Below are 19,222 nucleotides of genomic sequence, written 5' to 3' on the forward strand. Positions count from 1 at the left end.
ATGAATGTGAAACCATGTGTCCTATTATGACTTTTAACTTGCTAAATGGGTCATTGTAGAAAATCCTCGTGCCACTCACGTGTTCAACATGATGGATTTATACTTGTAGTCTTTGCCTAGAAACTAGATAAGAATAAATCAGCTATGCCTTTTTGAATGAAGTGCTGATTGACCATTTAGAAAGTGCACAAGGTCCCTCCTGTAACTGCTCACCCTAACCTGGGTGTTGCTCCCCTGTCATACTGCCACTTATGGTGACCTTATTAAGCATGCATGTGCATATATCAATACACTAACAGACACTGGTTTTGAATGGCTGTGGCTATGAATTCTACAGATTCACTACCCTCTTGCTAAAGAAATTACTCCTCATTTCTGTTCTAAATGGATAACCCTCTATTCTGAGGCTGTGCACTCTGGTGCTAGACTCACTATGTGAAATATTCTCTCCACATCCACTCTATCTAAGTTTTTCAATAGACTATAAGACCATAAGACATAGGAGCAGAATTAGGCCATCTGGCCTATCGAGTCTGCTCCGCCGTTCAATCATGGCTGATCCTTGTTTTCTATTTCCTCCTGAACCCCAGTTCCTGGCCTTTTCCTTGTAACCTTTGATCCCATGTCCAATCAATAACCTATCAATCTCTGCCTTAAATATACCCAACGATCTGGCCTCCACAGCTGTATGTGCATCAAATTCCAGAAATTCACCACCCTTTGGCTAAAGAAATTTCTCTGCATCTCTGTTTTGAAAGGGCACCCCTCTATCCTGAGGCTGTGCCCTTTTGTCCTAGTCTCTCCCACCTTGGGAAGCATCCCTTCCACATCTACTCTGTCTAGGTCTTTCAACATTTGAAAGGTTTCAATAAAATCCCCCCTCATCCTTTGAGTACAGACCCAGAACCATCAAACGTTCCTCGTATGATAACGCCTTCATTCCTGGAATCATCCTTGTGAACCTCCTCTGGACCCTCTCCAATGCCAGCACATCTTTTCTAAGATAATTGGCCCAAAACTGTTCACAATACTCAAGGTGAGGCCTCACCAGTGCCTTATAAAGCCTCAGCATCACATCCTTGCTCTTGTATTCTAGACCTCTTGAAATGAATGCTAACATTGCATTTGCCTTTCTCATCACCGACTCAACCTGCAAGTAAACCTTCAAGGTGTTCTGCACAAGGACTTCTAAATCCATTTGCATCTCAGATTTTTGGATTTTCTCCCTGTTTAGAAAATAGTCTGCACATTTATTTCTACTACCAAAGTGCATGACCATGCATGTTCCAACATTGTATTTCATATGACACTTTCTTGCCCATTCCCCTAATCTATCCAAGTCCTTCTGCATCCTACCTGTTTCCTCAACACTACCTGCCCCTCCACCAATCTTCGTATCAACTGCAAACTTGGCAACAAAGCCATGTATTCCATCATCTGAATCATTTATTTCCAGCATAAAACGAAATCCCAACACTAACCCCTGTAGAACACGACTTGTCACTGGCAGCCAACCAGAAAAGGATCCTTTTATTCCCACTTGCTGCCTCCTACCAATCAGCCAATGCTCTAACCATGTCAGTAAATTTCCTGTAATACCGTGGGCTCTTAACTTGATAAGCAGTCTCATGTGCGACACCTTGTCAACAGCCTTCTGAAAGTCCAAATATACAACATCCACTACATCCCCTTTATCTATCCTACTTGTAATCTCCTCAAAGAATTCCAACAGGTTCATCAGGCAGGATTTTCCCTGAAGGAAACCATGCTGACTTTGTACTATCTTGTCCTGTGTCACAAAGTACTCCATCACCTCATCCTTGACAATTGACTCCAACATCTTCGCAACCACTGAGGTCAGACTAACTGGTCTATAATTTCCTTTCTGCTGCCTTCCTCCTTTCTTAAAGAGCGGAGTGACATTTGCAATTTTCCAGTCCGCTGGCACCATGCCGGAGTCCAATGATTTTTGAAAGATCATTTCTAATGCCTCCACAATCTCTAATGCTACCACTTTCAGAACCCTAGGGTGCAGTTCCTCTGGTCCGGGTATTTTCTTTCTTGTAACAGTAACTGCACCCACTTCTCTTCCTTCACACTACAACATCAGGCATATTGCTATTGTCTTCCACAGCATCAATAGGTCTCAATGAGATCCTCCCTCATTCTTCTAAACTCCAGCGAGTACAGGCCTAGAGCTATCAAATGCTCCTCGTATATTAGCCTTTTCATTCCTGTGATCATTCTCATGAACCTCCTCTGGACCCTCTCCAATGCCAGCACATCTCTTCTCAGATAAGGAACCCAAAATTGCTCACAATATTCCCAAGTGCAGTCTGACCAATGCCATATAAAAACTGAGCATTATATCCTTGCTTTTATTCTATTCCTCTTCAAATGAATGATAACATTGCATTTGCCTGCCTTATCACCAACAAAACTTGAAAGTTTAAACTTTCAGAGAATCCTGTAGAAGGGCTCCCAAGTCTGAATTTTGAATTTTCTCTGTTTTGAACATAGTCTACACCTTTATTTTTTCTACTAAAGTGCATGATCATACACTACCCTACACTATCTTCAATCTGCCACTTCATTGTCCATTTTCCCAATCGGTCTAAGTCTTTCTGCAGACTCTCTGCTTCCTCAACACTACCTACCCCTCCACCTATCTTTGTATCATCCACAGACTTGGTCATAACATTTACAAGAATGTTCTCAGGTTTTAAGAGCTTGAGTTCTGGAAAGATATTGGGCAGGCTAGGACTTTATTCCTTGGAGTGTAGGAGAATAGATAAATAATTTATTGATTCCAAAAGAAGTTACACTGTCACAGCAGCATTACAAGTGCACAGATATATAAATATTAGAAGAGAAGTAAGAAAGAATAAAAAAAAGTTACCTCAAGTGGTCTAACAGGAGGGGGTCATCATTTCCCTGGTTATAGGTTGACGCATTGTAGAGCCTAATAAGCGAGGGTAAGAATGATCTTGTGTGAGGAGTGGCACGCCACACAGTCTTTCGTTCCGTGCCTTGTAAGGCATGAAAATGCTCAACGTTGGCCTCTCAGGCCTGAGTCAACATCGTCATCATCATCATCATCATCGTCATCATGAAGAATGATTTCACATAGCGCTCTTTGGAACAGTGCAGTTGTCTTAGTTTATTACTAAAAGTGTTCCTCTGTTCAACCAAGGTGGCACGCAGAGGGTGAGAAACGTGGTCCAGAATTGTCAGGATTTTCCGTAGGCTCCTTTGTTCTACGACAGCCTCCAGTGTGTCCAGTTTGACTCCTATAACTGAGCCAGCCTTTCTAATCAGTTTATTGAGCCTGTTAGCATCACCTGTGTCCCAGCACACCACCGCAAGGAGATTGTACTGGCGACAACAGAATGACCGATGACCTTACAGAAGTGTATAAAATCATGAGAAGCATAGACGTGGTGAATGCATATAGTCTTTTTCGTAGGGAAAGGGAAGCAGAAGCTAGAGGGCATGAGCTTAAGGTGAAAGGGGAAGATTTAAAAGGGTCCTGAGGGCCATTCTACATGCAGAGTCTGGTATGTACATATACAGTATAAGCTGCCATATGGTTAAAGCAAATACAAAAAAAAAACAGTATTTAAAAAAGCATTTGAACAAGTACGTGGATTCAAAATATTTAGAGGGATGTGGGCAAATGGAACCAGTTTGGATGGTTGGCATAGATGAGGTAGACTGAAAGGACTGTTTCCATGCTCAACTACTCTATGACTTGTTTTTGACTCTATGAACAACATGAGTGTGGCTGTCCTTTTGCATTTCCTTATTGTAGATTGTTGAGTCGTATTTGAAGAAGCTTGGGTCAATTAAAATGTTGCCCAAAATATAAACTGAGAAGTTTTTTTATCTTGTCCAGGCATGCCTGGCCATGCTTAGGCAGGGAAGATGTTGCACAGTGGGACTGGTTTTAGAAAAACAGAACATGCAGTATAGAAGAGGCAAATGAAGATGCCATGATGCATGAGTCAGGAATGGAAAACGACATTATACAGATTTTGAACCCTTTATGTCAAGTGAGCCTCATCTGATAACTCAATCTGACTTGAATGATCTAATCAAAGACTTGGTTTTGACAAAGGCAAAAGCTGAATTATTGGATCCAAGGCTGCAAGGATGGAATCTGCTGTCACTGGGCAAAAAAATTTCCATGAAGGATTTCAATATTTGAAATGGATGTTTCCCAGGATAACTGATGCCAAGATTAAGGAAGGCATTTTTCTTGGTCCACTAATCAAACAGGTCATCAATGACACACACAAAATGCTGAGTTTCTCCAGCATTTTGTGTGTTTTCCTTGGATTTCCAGCATCTGCAGATTTTCTCTTATAGGTCATCGATGACAGGCGATTCAAGGAACTTCTAGTGGGACTGGAGAAAATCGCATGGAAGGCATTCAAGGATGTTGTTTTTCTTGGCAACTACAGAGCACCAAACTATGTGCAGCTGTTTGACAGCATTCTTCAAGCATACAAAACCATAAATATAACCATAACCATATTCATTTTCTGCATTGCCATTCAGACTTTTTCCCTGCAAATCTTGGCTTCACCAGGGCATTGAAGTCATGGAGAAAAGGTATCAGAGCAACTGGAATCCATCAATGCTGGCTGATTATTGTTAGACACTTAAGCAGGAAGCCTCAGACACTGAGTACAAATGAAAACCATCAACAAAACATTTTTAGCTCAGTTGAACTATTGCAAAGCATCAGCACCGTTATGCAATTAAACACATTATATTCAATAAAAGTTCATTTCTTGTTTCTCCAAATTCCTATGTGATACAAGTAGGCTGAGATTATATTTGTGTTCAGCTTCAAACAATCTATCAGAAAAGAAATTCTGAGAAAGCACCACTTCCAAAAAAAATTGTTATCCAGTGCTATTACCCCTTAACCATCAGGCTCTTGAACCAGAGGGGATAACTTTACTCACCACATCACTGAACTGTTTCCACAACCTATGGACTTACTTTCAAGGATTCTTCATCTCATGTTCTTGATATTTATTGCTTATTTACTTATTATTTTTATTTATTACTTTTTTTCTCAGCTCAAGCTGGTAAAACCTGAGGTACAGGCATAGCCAAGCACACTCAATTTTCGATTACTAGGAACTTTTGGACTATTCTAGTGGTGTTTAATATTGTGGCTTTCTGGAGATTTACATAAGTGTAGGCCTAATTTCCTCATTATTATTAATTTATTAATTTTTCTTTTTGTATTTGCACAGTCTTTTGCACATTAACTGTTTGTCCACCCTGTTGGGTGCAATCTTTCATTGATTCTGTTGTGCTTCTTTTATTTTTTGTGAATGGCTACAAGAAGATAAATCTCAAGGTTTTATATAAAAACATAGAAAATAGGTGCAGGAGTAGGCCATTCAGCCCTTCGAGCCTGCACCACCATTCAGTATGATCATGGCTGATCATCCAACTCAGAACCCTGTACCTGCTTTCTCTCCATACCCCCTGATCCCTTTAGCCACAAGGGCCATATCTAACTTCCTCTTAAATATAGCCAATGAACCAGCCTCAACTGTTCCCTGTGGCAGAGAATTCCACAGATTCACCACTCTCTGTGTGAAGAAGTTTTTCCTCATCTCGGTCCTAAAAGGCTTCCCCTTTATCCTTAAACTGTGACCCCTCGTTCTGGACTTCCCCAACATCGGAAACAATCTTCCTGCATCTAGCCTGTCCAATCCCTTTAGAATTTTATACGTTTCAATAAGATCCCCCCTCAATCTTCTAAATTCCAGTGAGTATAAGCCTAGTCGATCCAGTCTTTCTTCATATGAAAGTCCTGCCATCCCAGGAATCAATCTGGTGAACCTTCTCTGTACTCCCTCTATGGCAAGAATGTTTTTCCTCAGATTAGGGGACCAAAACTGCACACAATATTCTAGGTGCGGTCTCACCAAGGCCTTGTACAACTGCAGTAGAACCTCCCTGCTCCTGTACTCAAATCCTTTTGCTATGAATGCCAACATACCATTTGCCTTTTTCACCGCCTGCTGTACCTGCATGCCCACCTTCAATGACTGGTGTACAATGACACCCAGGTCTCGTTGCATCTCCCCTTTTCCTAATCGGCCACCGTTCAGATAATAATCTGTTTTCCTGTTCTTGCAACCAAAGTGGATAACCTCACAGTTATCCACATTAAATTACATCTGCCATGAATTTGCCCACTCACCTAACCTATCCAAGTCACCCTGCATCCTCCTCACAGCTAACACCACCGCCCAGCTTCGTGTCATCCTCAAACTTGGAGATGCTGCATTTAATTCCCTCGTGTAAATCATTAATATATATTGTAAACAACTGGGGTCCCAGCACTGAGCCTTGCGGTACCCCACTAGTCACTGCCTGCGATTCTGAAAAGGTCCCGTTTACTCCCACTCTTTGCTTCCTGTCTGCCAACCAATTCTCTATCCACATCAATACCATACCCCCAATACCATGTGCTTTAAGTTTGCACACTAATCTCCTGTGTGGGACCTTGTCAAAAGCCTTTTGAAAATCTAAATATACCACATCCACTGGCTCTCCCCTATCCACTCTACTAGTTACATCTTCAAAAAATTCTATAAGATTCGTCAGACATGATTTTCCTTTCACAAATCCATGCTGACTTTGTCCGATGATTTCACCTCTTTCCAAATGTGCTGTTATCACATCTTTGATAACCGACTCTAGCATTTTCCCCACCACCGATGTCAGACTAACCGGTTTATAATTCCCCGGTTTCTCTCTCCTTTTTTAAAAAGTGGGGTTACATTAGCCACCCTCCAATCCTCAGGAACTAATCCAGAATCTAAGGAGTTTTGAAAAATTATCACTGATGCATCCACTATTTCTTGGGCTACTTCCTTAAGCACTCTGGGATGCAGACCATCTGGCCCTGGGGATTTATCTGCCTTTAATCCCATCAATTTACCTAACACCACTTCCCTACTAACATGTATTTCCCTCAGTTCCTCCATCTCACTAGACCCTCAGTCCCTTACTATTTCCGGAAGATTATTTATGTCCTCCTTAGTGAAGACAGAACCAAAGTAGTTATTCAATTGGTCTGCCATGTCTTTGTTCCCTATGATCAATTCACCTGTTTCTGACTGTAAAGGACCTACATTTGTCTTGACCAATCTTTTTCTTTTCACATATCTATAAAAGCTTTTACAGTCAGTTTTTATGTTCCCTGCCAGCTTTCTCTCATAATCTTTTTTCCCTTTCCTAATTAAGCCCTTTGTCCTCCTCTGCTGGTCTCTGAATTTCTCCCAGTCCTCAGGTGTGCCGCTTTTTTTTGCTAATTTATATGTTTCTTCTTTGGACTTGATACTATCCCTAATTTCCCTTGTCAGCCACGGGTGCACTACCTTCCCTGGTTTATTCTTTTGCCAAACTGGGATGAACAATTGTTGCAGTTCATCCATGCGATCTTTAAATGCTTGCCATTGCATATCCACCATCAACCCTTTAAGTATCATTTGCCAGTCTATCTCAGCTAATTCACGTCTCATACCTTCAAAGTTACCTTTAAGTTCAGAACCTTTGTTTCTGAATTAACTATGTCACTCTCCATCTTAATGAAGAATTCCACCATATTATGGTCACTCTTACCCAAGGGGCCTCGCACGACAAGACTGCTAACTAACCCTTCCTCATTGCTCAATACCCAATCTAGAATGGCCTGCTCTCTAGTTGGTTCCTCGACATGTTGGTTCAGAAAACCATCCCGCATACATTCCAAGAAATCCTCTTCCTCAGCACCCTTACCAATTTGGTTCACCCAATCTATATGTAGATTGAAGTCACCCATTATAACTACTGTTCCTTTTTTGCACGCATTTCTAATTCCCTGTTTAATACCATCCCCAACCTCACTACTACTGTTAGGTGGCCTGTACACAACTCCCACCAGCATTTTCTGCCCCTTAGTGTTATGCAGCTCTACCCATATCGATTCCACATCCTCCAGGCTAATGTCCTTCCTTTCTATTGCGTTAATCTCCTCTCTAACCAGCAATGCTACCCCACCTCCTTTTCTTTCCTGTCTATCCCTCCTGAATATTGAATATCCCTGGATGTTGAGCTCCCATCCTTGGTCACCCTGGAGCCATGTCTCTGTGATCCCAACTATATCATATTCATTAATAACTATCTGCACATTCAATTCATCCACCTTGTTACGAATGCTCCTCGCATTGACACACAAAGCCTTCAGGCTTGTTTTTACAACACTCTTAGCCCTTATACAATTATGTTGAAAAGTGGCTCTTTTTGCTTTTTGCCCTGGATTTGCCTGCCTGCCACTTTTACTTTTCACCTTACTACTTTTTGCTTCTACCCTCATTTTACACCCCTCTCTCTCTGCACTTTTTCCCATCCCCCTGCCACATTAGTTTAAAGCCTCCTGAACAGCAGTAGCAAATGCTCCCCCTAGGACATTGGTTCCAGTCCAGCCCAGGTGCAGACCGTCCTGTTTATACCGGTCCCACCTCCCCCAGAACTGGTTCCAATGCCCCAGAAATTTGAATCCCTTCCCCTTGCACCATTTTTCAAGCCACGTATTCATCTGAAATATCCTCCTATTTCTACTCTGACTAGCAAGTGGCACTGGTAGTAATCCAGAGATTATTACCTTTGTGGTCCTACTTTTTAGTTTATCTCCTAACTCCCTAAATTCACCTTGTAGGACCTCATCCCGTTTTTTACATATATCGTTCGTACCTATGTGCACCACGGCCACTGGCTGTTCACCCTCCCATTCCAGAATGTCCTGCAGCTGCTCAGAGATATCCTTGACCCTTGCACCAGGGAGGCAACATACCATCCTGGAGTCTTGTTTGCGGCCGCAGAAACGCCTATCTATTCCCCTTACAATCGAATCCCCTATCACTATAGCTCTCCCACTCCTTTTCCTTCCCTCCTGTGCCGCAGAGCCACCCATGGTGCAATGAACTCGGCTGCTGCTGCCTTCCCCTGATGAGACATCTCCCCCAACAGTATCCAAAACAGTATATTTGTTTAGGAGGGAGATGACCTCAGGGGACTCCTGCACTACCTGCCTACTGCTACACTGTCTAGTGGCCACCCCTTCCCTTTCTGCCTGTGTAGCCTTTACCTGCGGTGTGACCAACTCACTGAATGTGCTATTCATGACTTTCTCAGCATCGCGGATGCTCCAGTATGAATCCAATTGCAGCTCCAGACGCTCAATGCGGTCTGCCAGAAGCTGCAGTTGGACACACTTCCTGCACACATAGTCATCAGGGACACTGGAAGTATCCCTGATTTCCCACATGCTGCAGGATGAACAAACCACAGGGCTGATCTCAGCTGCCATGACCTACCCAATACTTGCCTCAACTTTTGAAACTTTCTCCTTTGAAAGAAACTTACTCGGCCTTACCTCACTTGGAGTGAAGCTCGTCCTCAGCTTCTTCTTGTCGAAGCCTCTCAAGTCAAAGCCTCAAATCTCCACTCTTTCACTGGCCGCTCCGCTTGAGGTGACATATATGTACTTTGATAATAAATTTACTTTGAACGTGAACTTTGAACTCAGGATAGTGCAAACGTGGAATAAACTGCCAGCGGAGGTGACGGATGTGGGTTCAATTGTACCAGCTGAGAAGTTTGTATAGGTACACCTCATAGATGAGTGAGGTACAGAGGGCAGGTTGATGGGACTAGGCAGGAAACTAAGCTGGCACAGACTAGATGGGCTAAAAGGCCTTTTCCAGTGCTGTAATGCTCTATTAATCAGGAAATTTATGGTCTGGAAGTTTGAGGTCTAAAGCTTAAGTGCAGCTTCACTTGTCAGCTGGGGCAAGTCTTCTTCAATGCTGGCAATGGGACAGGGAAGTGTGATGGTTTGTTCCCATGAATTATGTTCCAACATTTAAACACTGATTTTTGCTGAATTCCCATGAAGATTGTTGTTTCTTTAGAGTGAAATGCAATTATGTATCCAACCAGTCCATAAATTCTGCTCAGCTTGACAGGGTTGTTTGGGATGGTTTTGCTAGTGGTAACTATAAGATAAGGGACTGGTTATTTAAAATTGAGATATTTTGGGTGGTAGAAGCCTCATCATTAGAAGTACTTAAAGTGGAGGTGGATTATTATTTAATAGATCCAGGAATGGAGAAGTATTTAGAAAAGGAGTTAAAGCCAGTTAGGATCATATAAAATGGTGGGGCAGGCTTCAAGGGTCTGATGGCCAGCTCCTGCTCCTAAATTCTTGTGTTCTTATACTTCCAAGCAGAAATTGTGCTTGGATATGATCTGTTTACTGTGTTGGATATGGACCTCATGATATCACTCCCAATGAAATGCTTCTTTAGAGCTTAGCTCAAGGAATTAGTTAAAATTGTTGTGAGCCTCCTCCAACATTTGGTACATTTAGTATAACTAGATTCTGATGACTTTCTCTGCAGCAGTACAACTTAAGTGGGGTTTCCATTTGCAGCTTCCAGCATTGGCACACTGGGAACTTGAATCCTTCCTTGTTCCTGCTCACTGTCCTCCAGTCTTGGTGGTGGTAGGGGTGAGGGGTGGGGAATGGGAGCAAGCATCGGACCTAAAGCAAAGCAAGTGATTAATTAAATTCCTCACTTGCTCAGGCTGGCACTACCTCCCCATCCACAGATTGCTGGAACCAACAGGAATCATGATTCCCAGCTCCCAATCCATGACCACTCTTGATCCACAGTCCTGAATATCCTCTTAGGCTTCAACTCAACACTGACTGCTGGGCGTCTTATCCCCATGATTTCCTGGAATGGCTGCTTGTTCCAGACTTGCAAGTAAAGGTACAGAAATTGATGGAAAGTGTGTTAAAGGGTAATTCAGTAGCAGAAAGTATACTAACTGAACAATACCTGGAAAGAGCATTTATTAGCCTAGATGGTGAGAAGGGACGCAATAAAGGGTCTATATCGCCGATGACATGGGATGATGTTGGTGAAAGGGTGCAGTTGTAGTCACTTGTGGAATGAACCAGGGTGTCACAGAGAAAACGGTCCTTGTTGAGGGCTTAGAGGAGAGGGAAGACGAGAGAAAAATGTGTTTGGCAGTGGTGTCAGGCTGCAGATGGTGGAAATTAGAAAAGGAAGTAACTTGGGCTGGTGCCATTTTCACTTCTGGTCTGCCATCAGAAAATACATGACAGCTGCTCAGGAAGTCTCTGGACTCTCCACACGTTTCCTCCAGAATCAAGCCATGAAAATATTGGGGGTGAATTTTCAGATCTGACAGCCCAGAGGGAGGCTATTCAGCCCATTGTCCCTCTGGCAGCTCTTTGAAAGAGGCATACAATTAGCCCTGCTCCGGAATACTCATGTATTTTGTTACCAGTGGTCAATTTCTTTGGTACCTAATTATAATCTTTAAATAGTTGGAGACCCCAGCACTGACCTGTCAGTGGAGTGCAAGATTAAGTAGTACAATCTGCCCTGTATTATTCTGTAATTCTATGACACCAAGTTGCACAATGCGCGATTAATTGCAAGGTTGGTCTTTTTCATGGTTTAAGTGGGATGAAAATGTGTATATGTGTGAAGAAAGGATGAGATTACTGGAAGATTGCTGATTTTGGTGATGGAGGAAAGAGAAAGGCCAAAATTGACGAGAGTTGAAAATCCCTATCTTTGAATATATTCTGGCATATCTGGGGAGAGCATGAAATGAGCAGACTGTGCCCTGCAGACTGGGCTTTTAGAATTAAGCTAATTGATTTCATGAGTTAGAAATGAACTACAATTGCCTTAGAAAAGTGCACCATTAATGTATGAGGTGCAGACAAAGATGTTAATAATGAAGCATTTGTGTGCAGTGAATAGTTGATTTATTTAAAAAACAAATCCTGTGAAGCTGTAGAGTAAGTTAATGCAGAATTATGGTGAATACAATTGACTAGCAATGCTAACACAAAAGGGAATTTTTAAACTAAACTAATTCATGCATTATTTGAACCACACAAAAAGGAAATATTGCTCAAAGTTGATGTAGCCCATCAATAATACCCGCTTGTGATGCCAAAGAAAACAACTGAGACTCAGTGATTATAAGTGATCTTAGTGATCATAAGCCATGAAAATTAAATCCACAAAATGAAACAATTTCATGACAATTTTCTCACACATCATTACCTATTGAAGTTCTGTTCACAGTAATGATTTTCTTTTCATCTACTTGACTATTTTAAAATACTCTTAAAAGAAGACTTAACTTGAGCTTTTGTTCTTTTGCACCAATTGAGTTTGTGTTATATTCCTAGCCAGAGTTGGGGATAGAAGATTTGGAATCGTATTATTCTTTTTAAAAAAAATTCCCCACTCATGCTTTATAAACAATTTCAACGAGTTTTCAGTTTTATTGTAAGAAGTCACTCTGTGTGGTGATGGAATGATGCCATTTTGGGGAAAACCAAAATTTCCAGTGAAATGAAAAGCATGGCTTATTTTGCACAGTTGCTTTCTTCAGATATTCGTCCTTCCATTCACCTCCTGTTGCCCCACATGCCCAGGCATGTCTTTCTTTTTTAGAGTGAGTTCATTTGGCATCCCACAATGGAGCTACTGCTGAAACACAGAGAGTGGATAAATAGAAGTGAATTTGTGTTTGACATTAAATCTCTTCTCAACCACATAGAATGTAGATCAACCCCAGAGTCAGTTCTACGATGAGGTGGATTTTGCGATCTGCTTTGTTCTGGTTTGGAAACCTTGGTCATTGTGGATGTCTCTCCACTTCCCGACATGGAGACTGAAGAGACACAATGTCTGCTCTTGCTTCTCCTTCAAATCTACTTAGCAGATGGTTATGAGGGGGTGGATGGAAAAGGCTTCACAGAATGTGTCCTAAGTATATCAGTATATAAGTTTTAGACTGCTCTAAAACTAAGTCTCATTCTTCATGTCATTATTAATACAGACTGGCCTGCAAAGCAGCTTATTTCTAAGAACTGCATTGCAGGTTTATAGCTGATGAGGACATGGTCTTCATGAAGTGATCATTTTGGTGGTGGGCTGTGCAAAGCTCAACAATGCCCATGCTGTCAAGCGTTACTGAAGTGCTGTTAGAGTTTTCATTTCATACTGTGGAAAAGAGTAGGAAAAGAACACAATCTGAAACGGGTTACTCCTGAGGAGAAGTTGGGGCCAGTTATCAGCTTGGGAGCGTGGTGATTATGTTGGTCTTGAGAGAATTAACAATGAGGAGAAGTGATGGAAGATTGGGGCCTCCATTTGGCACATCAGATGGTCATGTGATCACAGCAGTGATTGATCCTGCACATCAGGACTTCGGAGTGTTGGAGAATTTGAAACATTGAATCATTGGGTGACTGGTCTCATTGGCACTTGGGAGAACTGGAGCTGTGAGATTGGGCAATGGGAGGGATTGTCATGCTCAGATGTTGAGTGGGGTCTTAAATATGGAACCTAATCAAGGAATGCACAGTGAAAACACAATTTCTATGTAAGTGTCCTATGATAATTGCTCTAAAGAGAGCCAAGGTATAATATTTATAGTAAAAGAGAAAGTCACCATTTTATGCCTGTCTGAGATGAACATCATATCAGATGCACAAGTGCCATTCACACTGATATTTTGTAGAGCAGTGAAATGACCCTGAGAACGTCATATTGGTGTTTCACTTCACCCAAAGAGCATTTTCAGTTGCATGGGACTGAAATAAAGAGCACTCTGGAGGTGTTAGTAGGACTGGGGAAATTTTATTTTACCTGTAATGGCCATATGGCTCAGGAAGCCGTCTGGAGCTGTGCTCCTGGTAGGGTCACCCATGGCGGTAAGGTCGAGGGTGAGGTCCCTGACAAAGAACAATCCAACCAAGACCTCAACGTTGGGACAGGCGGACGAAGTTACTTCGAACTCAATGGCTGTGAAGGCGGATGAAGGCTGCAAAAAATCCATCAGCTCCCATCGTTGTGGTTTCCATGCCATTGAAATCAGTTGGTTGATTTGTGAAGTATCGTGTGCTTCTTGGAGTGCAACATCAAGTACACGTTAAACAAATACATGCACTTGTCTTCGCTCTGTGGAAACGGAACAAAGACCATCATCCTCGACCTCGGGGGACAGCCATGACGATGATGATGGCTCATGAGTACTAATCACAATTTATAATATAAATATTTCTGCAACAGGATTAGAACATGCCTTTTTTGTATTAGAGTGTTGAAATCCTACAGAAGGATTAGAATTGGGGGGGGGGGGAACTTATGTCTATACTTCAATAGGAGATTGAGGAGATTTGGTATGTCACCAAAGACTCTTGAAGACTTCTACAGATGTTACTGTAGGCAGTATTCAGACTAGTCGCACCACCGCCTGGTGTGGAGGCTCCAGTGCACAGGATAACAAGCGGCTACAGAAAGTTGTAGACTTGACCAGCTCCATCAAGTGTATGAACCTCCCCACCATCAGGATAGCTTAAAGATGCAGTGACTCAAGGTAGCGTGATGTTGTAAAACCACTCCATGCCAGGGGCTTTGGTGATGCTGGACAAGCAGATTTTACAGACTATTCAATGTCATCTCTGTTGATGTCCCTACACCTGTTTAATGCAGTTCTTATGATGGTAGACTTGTAATTGGTTTTTTATTGTTACATGTACCACCATCCTTGGCTACAACCCAGACTCTTTTGAGTTAGTGGTGGAGAAGAGGTCACTAAACAAACTGTTTTCCATTATGGACAATCAGACAATCCTCTGCATGACCGACTGAATAAGCAGCGGAGCACCCTTTTGAACATTCAGCTCTGCCGTCACAAGGATCGTTACAGAAACTCTTTCTTCTCAAATGCAATAAGCATATACAACAGTTTGTCTCTGTGCGGCATGAGAACACATATCATGGTACAATAGTCTCTGCTTTATTATTTTGTACATTATTATTGCACAGTATTGCACATTGGTAAATTATTGTGTATATTATTCTGTACTTTAGTTAATATTATATTATTTATTATTGCTAAGTCTGTTTATAAATGTTGTAGCTGTAACAAAATAGTTTCCCACTCGAGATCAATAAAGTACTTATTATTATACAGTGTAAAACATTTGCATGCCATCCAGACAGATGATTGTGTACATAAGTACTGCACATTGAGGTAGTATGAAAGGAAAACAATAACAGAATGCAGAATATAGTGTTAAAGTTGCAGAGGAAGTGCAGTGCAGGTAGACAATAAGATGCAAGGCCATGATGAGGTCGATTGGGAGATCAATAATTTGTCTTTATCATGAAAGATGTATATTCAAGAGTCTTGTAACAGTAGAATAAAATCTGCACTTGATTCTGATGGTACATTTTCTCAAGCTTTTTTATCTTCTTCCCAATGGGAAGGGAGAGAAGAAGATTGACCAGAGCGGGTTGTGTCCCTGATTATTTATTGTGGCTACTTTCCCAGGAAGTTTAGACGAAATTAATGGAGGAAAAGCTGGTTTCCATGATAAACTGGGCTGTGCCCATAACACTTCACAATTTTTTGCAGTCTTAGGCAGTGCAGTTGCTATTCCAAGTGATGTTGCATCTGTAAACATAGATGATGGTCACAGAAAACAGTCCCTTTGGCCCCTGAGCCCATGCTGACCATTGAACACCCAAATACAATAAGCTAAGTAATTGCAGAGGACAATTACAAGTGTTAGGAGGATCACTAGACCTCTGCCCTTCCCTGTATTATGTTTCCCAGTGAATGCAGTAAGTTTAAAGGGAATGCAGGAAACATCGCCTGGTGAGCCAACTGTTAAACCATCAATAGTTGTGTAGAGGATTATTCGAGCTTTGCTGTTTTCCCCATTAGACTCGGTACCTGGGATGACTAGTTTACATCAACCTTAGAGGAGCAGTCAGTAAAGTGGATTGGCCGGGAGATGGAAAAATGCAATATAGACAATAGACAATAGGTGCAGAAGTAGACCATTCGGCCCTTTGAGTCTGCACCGCCATTTTGAGATCATGGCTGATCAACTACTATCAATACCCGGTTCCTGCCTTGTCCTCATATCCCTTGATTCCCCTATCCATAAGATACCTATCTAGCTCCTTCTTGAAAGCATCCAGAGAATTGGCCTCCACTACCTTCCGAGGCAGTGCATTCCAGACCCCCACAACTCTCTGGGAGAAGAAGTTTTTCCTTAACTCTGTCCTAAATGACCTACCCCTTATTCTCAAACCATGCCCTCTGGTACTGGACTCTCCCAGCATCTGGAACATATTTCCTGCCTCTATCTTGTCCAATCCCTTAATAATCTTATATGTTTCAATCAGATCCCCTCTCAATCTCCTTAATTCCAGTGTGTACAAGCCCAGTCTCTCTAACCTCTCTGCGTAAGACAATCCGGACATCCCAGGAATTAACCTTGTGAATCTACGCTGCACTTCCTCTACAGCCAGGATGTCCTTCCTTAATCCTGGAGACCAAAACTGTACACAATACTCCAGGTGTGGTCTCACCAGGGCTCTGTACAAATGCAAGAGGGTTTCCTTGCTCTTGTACTCAATTCCCTTTGTAATAAAGGCCAACATTCCATTAGCCTTCTTCACTGCCTGCTGCACTTGCTCGTTCACCTTCAGTGACTGATGAACGAGGACTCCTAGATCTCTTTGTATTTCTCCCTTACCTAACTTTACACCGTTCAGATAATAATCTGCCTTCCTGTTCTTACTCCCAAAGTGGATAACCTCACACTTATTCACATTAAACGTTATCTGCCAAGTATCTGCCCACTCACCCAGCCTATCCAAGTCACCCTGAATTCTCCTAACATCCTCATCACATGTCACACTGCCACCCAGCTTAGTATCATCAGCAAACTTGCTGATGTTATTCTCAATGCCTTCATCTAAATCGTTGACGTAAATCGTAAACAGCTGTGGTCCCAATACCGAGCCCTGTGGCACCCCACTAGTCACCACCTGCCATTCCGAGAAACACCCATTCACCGCTACCCTTTGCTTTCTATCTGCCAACCAGTTTTCTATCCATGTCAATGTCTTCCCCCCCAATGCCATGAGCTTTGATTTTACCCACCAATCTCCTATGTGGGACCTTATCAAATGCCTTCTGAAAATCGAGGTACACTACATCCACTGGATCTACCTTGTCTAACTTCCTGGTTACATCCTCGAAAAACTCCAATGGATTAGTCAAGCATGATTTACCCTTGGTAAATGCATGCTGGCTCGGCCCAATCCTATCACTGCTATCTAGATATGCCACTATTTCATCTTTAATAATGGACTCTAGCATCTTCCCCACTACTGATGTTAGGCTGACAGGTCGATAGTTCTCTGTTTTCTCCCTCCCTCCTTTCTTAAAAAGTGGGATAACATTAGCCATTCTCCAATCCTCAGGAACTGATCCTGAATCTAAGGAACATTGGAAAATGATTACCAATGCATCCGCAATTTCCAGGGCCACCTCCTTTAGTACCTTAGGATGCAGACCATCTGGACCTGGGGATTTGTCAGCCTTCAGTCCCATCAGTCTACTCATCACCGTTTCCTTCCTAATGTCAATCTGTTTCATTTCCTCTGTTACCCTATGTCCTTGGCCCATCCATACATCTGGGAGATTGCTTGTGTCTTCCTTAGTGAAAACAGATCTAAAGTACTCATTAAACTCTTCTGCCATTTCTCTGTTTCCCATAACAATTTCACCCAATTCATTCTTCAAGGGCCCAACATTGTTCTTAACTATCTTCTTTCTCTTCACATACCAAAAAAAAAGCTTTTGCTATCTTCCTTTATATTCCTGGCTAGCTTGCGTTCGTACCTCATTTTTTTTCTCCCCGTATTACCTTTTTAGTTAAGTTCTGTTGTTCCTTAAAGATTTCCCAATCATCTGTTGGAATAGTTGGAATCAGATTAGAATATGATAGAGTGCAAACTGCTGTGTGTGGGAGGGGGGAAAGGGGGGACAGGGGGATGGTGGTGGACCAATAGAAAGCAGCTTATTTTTATCAAAAGAGAAGTGAAAATTGCACAACCCTTGTGTAATTATCTTGTATTCATCTCTACACCACAGAAGTGTGCTTTTAAAGAGCCCTTAGTGGAAAATATACAAAAGCACTTCACCAGAGACTGATCAAATAACATTTGGCACCTTTTTATGTGAGATATTGGCAAGGCTTTCAGAGCCATCTTAAATGAAGGAATCCAGATGGGAAGTTGGCGAGGTATGTGAATACCTGAACGAGGACTAAGACAGCTGAATCAATGACCCCTTGGCTGATTAATGAAGGGAATGCAGCATATGCAGTTATTTATAAAAATGGTGATCATATAGATAAGACAAGTCAAAGCCATAGAAAGAAGGATACAACTTATGACATCAATCTAATCTTTAACTGTGAGCTCAGGGTGATGGGTGAGCAAGATGTTTCAAGTTGGAGCACAGATATGCTCCTGGGCATGGTCAAGGTGGCCATTCATCGGTCCAGAGATGTCAGTGAGGCCATCTGAGGCAACAGCCAGCCTCTGTTCCAAAGTTATGTTTGTTTCTGGTTGACCCTGGAGCGGTGTGGTGTCTGCAAGCTTGTAGTGCTTTACGACTCTTAAGGTCAAACTGGAAAAACATTCAAAGGATGAATCAAAATTTGATTGTAACATTTGTTTATTGCAATCATATTGAAATGTGCTTTGATAGTGGTAGTATTGTGTGGGGTCTGGTCGGGAGATGTGTGAAATGCTAAAAGTAGATTAAATAGAAAAAAAATACACCACCTTGAAAATGAGTGCGCCCCGTTGTAATTGTGCAGATTGGTTCAGGTACTTTCTTTGTGGCATTGTTCGTAGTTAACAACACACTCAAAGTTTCAAATTGATATATGCCATAAGTTATTATTGTTCATTCATTTTGTGCCATGTTGTTTGACGTGGGCAATCATGGTCTTTCATGACCATGGTTGTTCTTGGCAATTTTTTTTACGGAAGTGGTTTGCCATTGCCTTCTTCGGGGCAATGCCTTTACGAGGCGTGTGATTCCAGCCATTATCAATACTTTTCAGAGATTGTCTGCCTGGCATCAGTGATCACATAATCAGAACTTGTGATAAGCATTCATACGATCATCCACCACCTGCTTCCATAGCTTCATTTGACCCTGATTGAGTGTCTATACCTTGCCCAAGGTTAGCAGAGGGAAGGAA

General features: G+C 42.0%; 1 protein-coding gene across 2 annotated transcripts in view; it reads left to right on the forward strand.

The window, feature by feature from the left end:
• LOC140741449 (neurabin-2-like) overlaps nucleotides 1–19,222 on the forward strand; it is a 239,768-nt gene that overhangs the window by 99,726 nt on the left and 120,820 nt on the right. The gene's annotated exons all lie outside the window — the stretch shown is intronic.

Source organism: Hemitrygon akajei, chromosome 18 (genome assembly GCF_048418815.1).
Source record: "Hemitrygon akajei chromosome 18, sHemAka1.3, whole genome shotgun sequence".
NCBI classification, from domain to species: Eukaryota; Metazoa; Chordata; class Chondrichthyes; order Myliobatiformes; family Dasyatidae; genus Hemitrygon; species Hemitrygon akajei.